Source organism: Crocuta crocuta, unplaced genomic scaffold (assembly GCF_008692635.1).
Source record: "Crocuta crocuta isolate KB4526 unplaced genomic scaffold, BGI_CrCroc_1.0 scaffold746, whole genome shotgun sequence".
Lineage (NCBI taxonomy): Eukaryota > Metazoa > Chordata > Mammalia > Carnivora > Hyaenidae > Crocuta > Crocuta crocuta.
Genome location: NW_027532843.1, coordinates 121,079 through 127,233, shown reverse-complemented (window position 1 = coordinate 127,233; position 6,155 = coordinate 121,079).

Sequence of the window (6,155 nt, the reverse complement as noted above, 5' to 3'; positions counted from 1 at the left end):
TTTTTTGTTACAAAGCAGTATATATATATATATTTATATTTATATATTTATTTATAAATATAAATATATATATATTTCCCAGAAATGTGTGCAAATCTCACATTTATTGATGTCCTTTCTCCAATTTTCTTTATAATTAGGGGTTGTGACTTTTGTATTTTCTCACTATCATTTCAGTTGGTTATCAGAAAGAAGGAGATAAATGGAATATTTTATCTTGTTTACACCATCTTTAAGTGGAGATATTCTATTTTATTCAAGAAGAAAAACTTTTGTAACTAAACAATGCAACTAAAAGCAGTGTAATTTAATTAAAAAGAAACGTTCTGCTTACACAATCCAATTTCTTCCTTTAAATAATTTTGTCAAGTGAATCATAGATTTTGCACATGAATAAATAAATGGACGAAAAAATAAGAGGAAGGAAGAAACCCATGGATTCTAATTCTAAATCCTATGCTATTTTTTTAGTTGGTGACATTCAATATTTTATTCAAAGCAAACAGGTAAACAAAATAGCTTTCTGTTTTACCATCTCTCTAAGCCCTAAAATGGGGACAAAATGGCTAAATTAAATAAGCTGCAAAGATTCAGTATTGATTCCTTGAAGCTAATTAATCAGAGAAGAACTTATGAAGATCTCAATACTAGCAGGTGTTTAAGTGAAAAGATTTGCAAACAGGTGTCTTCTTGGTAACAAAAGTCATGATGTTTCTATTTATGTATCATAACAGAAAATATAGTATCTTCTTCTTGTCAATGTGAAATTTAAATTTTCCAATGTATAGAAGAATTGTATAGAATATTATGTATGTTCTAAGTCCTATTCTCACTTGCAAAGTATGTGTGTCAGCTGGCCTGGATTGATTGCATGTTTGACTCTTGGCCAAACCATGAAACTGTGAAACAAATGATTTCTAGTCTGTCAGCATTGTTTAGCAGTAATAGTAAATTTTATGATTAGTATCTGGGTTTTATGGAGCCTAAGGGTAGAGGGAGTTCAACAGTTGGGGCTGGTGACATAGACAGAATAACCATACATGTCTACATAAGCGGCTCACTATAGAGATCTTCAGCACAAGCAAAATTTGGGGGTCCTGGTAACTAGATCTTTTGCTGATGGTCTCTCCCAGATGACAACATACATCATTTTTATAAACCTGGCCCAGTTGTGGGAAGACTGATAAAAATTGAGTTAAGCAAAATTTAAGATTAATATTCTCATAAAATTTTCAAGTAGGGGGATGAAGTATTTAGTTTGTACACAAATCTAAATATTAAAATAAAGTATAAAGTGAACATGGATAAGGTCCTTTAGCCAAATATTGTAGAATGAGAAAAGAGTCTAGGAGGTTGCCAAAAGGAATTTTACAAATTTTAGGAGACATGAGAAGAATCTTTTAAGAAAAAGAGAAGACTCAGTTATCCTGGGTACCGTAAATATAGGACCCCTTATATCATCAGGCTTGAAATTTAACCAAAAAATTAAACCAATGCAAGATCATATAACACAAACATATCAACTCACCTTTTACTAAAATAGAGAACAAGAAAGTTGTTCTCAGATGAGCATCAACATAAAGGCAAGGGTAAGGAGTTGTGTTGACCCTCAAGGTGTCCACAGTTCTGTCTGCCTAAAGGAAAAATTGAAAAAAAAAAAAAAAAACAAAAAAAACAGGAGAAAATTGGTCATTCTCCTCCAGCTTCAAAACCATTTCAAGCTTGTTTTCTTCTTTGGCACTTCTGCCTTCAGGTTTTTTTAATCTTCAACTTGCTATTTCTTGTATATCACTGTGCAATTTCATAAACCTGAGCAATGCATACTAACACTCCAGGTTACGGTAAGAGCTGCACCATCCCTGTTTCCTCTCTGTGGGTACAGGTTGCTGCCTGGTTAACATATTGTCTGCCTTCCTTTCTTCCTATCACTCCCACCTAGAGAACAATATTGGACACCCACAGTGTACAGCTACAGGTCAACCAAATGAGGAAGGATAAGGGGTTACCACACAGTGAAACACATAATGCTCTCACTTATGTTTCCCACATGTGAAATCTGTCCTTTAAAGACCTGACTTAATGCACATGCTTGTATTGTTTAAGTCATAACATTCTCCACTTTTTATTTTTTTATTTTCTTAGTTTTTGAAACTAGCATAAGGATGTTATAACACACCATATGCACATTATTACCCTCACTGTAGGTGTCTATTGATAGTATGCATTCTTCTATGATTCTAGAATGGAGCAGAAATATTGTGGTTAATATATAATCTCATTGTAACTGAGGAAAATATTGTAAAAGGATTTTATACTATTCATCTGCAGATTAATGTTTCCTGTGTTTTAAAAGGCATGTTACCCAGCCAGCAGATGAATGGTATAAAATGTTTAATTAAAGTCAGTCATAGCCTGCTGGCAAGAAATGACCTTACCTTCAACTCAACACTCGGACCAAAAGCATCTATTGTTTTCATTTTAAAGGAATTCAATGAAGAATATTATTTCTTCGCTTGATCAAAAGCCATTTATTGAGTGCTTATTATATGCAAGTATTTGAGGCGGTAGACACTGGGGTTTCAAAAGTGAATATGAAGGCATTATGTCTAGAAGAAGCTCTCAGACTGGTTGTCCAGACAAGCATATGCCACAAGCTGTGGTGTATGTCATACCAGGGCAAGTGATATGATAGAGACAAGAGAGTCGTGTTGAGGATGTGGAGGGAAGATCTCAGCAATGCTTTCACTAACATGGTATATGTCAGATGATATATAAAGAAATGATTTTATTCCAAATAGAAAATAGATAGGAAATATGCAGTCAAGCAAATAAATCTGCCTGGTACTTTGCAGTGCTGAGCGTGTGTCTGATCTTTGACTGCTTACTCAGCCTCTTCCTCTTGGGCATCCTGATCTCATGAATGACAGCACCCCGGAGGGATTTTCCCAAGTTAGAAATTTAACAAGCCTCCTTGATTCCTCATTTTGAATTATCTCCACACAAAATTTTCTGTCACCAAATCCCATCAATTTTACCTTAAGTACTTCTCAAAAACATCCCTTCCTTTTAAACCTCATCCTTTGCCACTACCTAGCTTCAGACAATTCTAATTCCTCATCCTTCCTACTTAAAACAGCCTCTTAATCAATCTCTCGGTCTTTAATCTATTCCTAGCCACAATTTAACTTCTACATTTGAGCCAGAATGAACCTTAAATTACAAATATAACTGTTATTATCCCACTCAAAATCCTTTAATGACTTTCTAATGCTTTCAAGGCTCCATTTCACTCTTTGATCTGGTAGAAAAGGCCCTTTGTGATTTGGCCCCCAACTTCCGAACTTCTTGTTATTTACTCACTGCTTTTTGGTGTGTGGAGTACTGTACTTTTCAGTCTTCAAATCTGTCTCTGTCTCTCTTTCCTTCTTTCTCTTTCTCTCAACACACACGTGCATGTGCCTTTCCTGCACCTCTGTATCCGTTGATTTACCCAGAACACCATCTCTCTTGCCATTTCACTTAGCTGACTCATGCTTTAAGACTTAACTGTTCTTCATAGACAGCACCTTTTCTGGCATTTGGATCCCTGAAACTTACCTCTAAGTTATATGCTCCTCCTATATGTCTCCATAGCACATTTTTCATACCTCTGCCATAACACTTATCACTGTATAGAACAATTTGTTTTTCTCTTGGTTCTCATGATTAATCTGAGAGTATTGTCATATTCAGATTTTTTGTTTTAGTTTTTATCTCTAGTACTTCATCCATTATTTCACATAGTAATACTAATGTGAAGCTTCTTAAGTACTAATGAAAGAATAAGTGAACAAATAAAGGGATGAAAGTGGTTACCTGTCTTTGTTTGCTCTGAACCCTTCCTTTGGGACCTAACTTTGCCCCATTATTGGAATTGTATATCACAGTCCTTCATTTTCTAGATATAGAGATAAGCATGGAGTCCAAACTGTTTTACATAGGAGGTATCAACAGATCCTTGATGACCACTTCTTAGAGTATTTTTGGTAATAGTCAAGCATCAGAGGTGTTAGATTAAAATTTAGATTCTATGATTTAATAAAGGGGAGTTTGGGAGAAATTTAACTTGCTGTTGTAGTAGAGACTGGCTATTATCTACCCAGGAACCATTCACCATGCCATCCATGTTGATTCACTTCAATTTTATTTAGGTGCCCAACCTCTCCCACATGATTTAGACTTAATTTCCTATCAGTCTAAGCCAATCATGCAGTTCATTTTCAATGTCAGTGATTTGTTAAGAGGTCAAGGTAATATGAGGAAATATCCCTTGGAGACTTGCTGAGAAAGATTGTATGCACTTACTTAGGAAGAAAGTGTCCTTTTATATGATGTAGAGGATTTTGCCTCTTTCATGTTTCTCCTGAAATGGTGACAGTCACCCTGAGATGAAGTACAACAGTCTGAGGCCACAGCCACACATTCAGCATAGCAGAGTGAATAGATTCAAAACAAGTGCATTTTTGATGATGATGTTATGCTGCTGAATTAACTGACTTGGGTTACCCAATGCTGAGAATTCTTGTTATGTAGGATGGTAAATTGTCCTTATTGTTCTATCCTGGATGAAATGTGATTTTATGTTACTTAAAATCTTAATTACTTACTTAGTTTCTTAATTGATAAGGGTAACGTTAAACTATTCAAAGTGATGAAATTAATAATCATGTTTAACTTGGAGTTTTACATTTTATTCTGTTGGAATCACAAATTGAACATTCCAAATATTTTAATAACCTTCCCCTTTTTAAAAAATTCAGTCCAATTACTTGAATGTTAAGTAAAACAAACAAAAGTTAATAATATATATAAAATGGCAGGGTATGAAGTACAGAGAACTAAATGTAGTCATCTGATAAATGTGTGATACATTAAAGTTTGATAGAAGTTTCAAATAAATATTTGAGGAAACATGATCATAATTCAAGCTTCTCATACAATATTCACTTTGAGCTATACTACATAATCTCACTTCACTAAAATATGAATTTTAGATGAAGTATCAGAAAGCAATCAAAAAGTAGTATGACTGAGGAAGTATAATTTTCCAAATACTAGGAAATTATTGACTATGTCATTTCATTTTTATTTTAAATATGTAAAAAATCACATATATATTTCCATATTATTAGTTAATCAGGGCAAAAGGAAACAGTATTTCATCTATAATAATAATTGCTTAAAGTAAACTTGCTTTATACCTGAAAAAGTGACATATATATAATATTGAACATAAACATAAATTACTTTAATAGAAACAAATATATCTATTGAAATAACTATCAATTGGTGGTATATTATTTTCTAGGAAGTAAGGAAACTAATAATCATTGGAACCAAAATAATCACCTTTGAAATACTAATGATTTTTCATTTATACACTGAATGAGTTTCAAAAAATTAAGGACATCGTTGAATTTAATGATCAGTAGCCAAAGCATGAGTTAAACCCAGGTTTGTCTATGTCCAAAACTTATGTACTTTCTATCTATACTCCACCATGTTGTATCAGGTGGGACATCTGTTGTTTGGTAAAATCAATAAGGACTTATTTTATCCTCTCCTGATAGACACTTTCTTTACTCATATTGTAGTAAGAGTACAAGTCATTATGTCTTATTACAAAGTTGCATTCACAGATCATAAAAGCACAGAGTTCATTTTGGAAGAAACCCATTTGGCCTGGAGAAAGGCAAACGATTAAGTGTTGATTAGAAAGATGGTTGAGACATGGAAAGTTATAATGAAATATTATAATACATTAAAATAATTTTAATAGTCATCATTATTCCACGTATGCAAGAATAAAAGTAGCCAGCACATTTGTCGTATACCAAATATTTCACTTTCAATTCCCTAAGATATTTTCTCATGATAAGATGATAACTTTACACCAAAATGTCAGTTAAAAATATAATTTGCCATAAAAAGTTTCTACAACATAGATTTTTTCCATAAAACCAAAGAAAACAGAAAACTGTACATGTTGAATTTTTAACTTAAGTTATATAAGTTATACTTTTTGTTGTACTTGAATGGTTGGAAAGTAGAACATGATTGTACAGACTTCCTTTTCAAGATGGCAGACTGAGCCTATATATTTATCTTGATTTAAA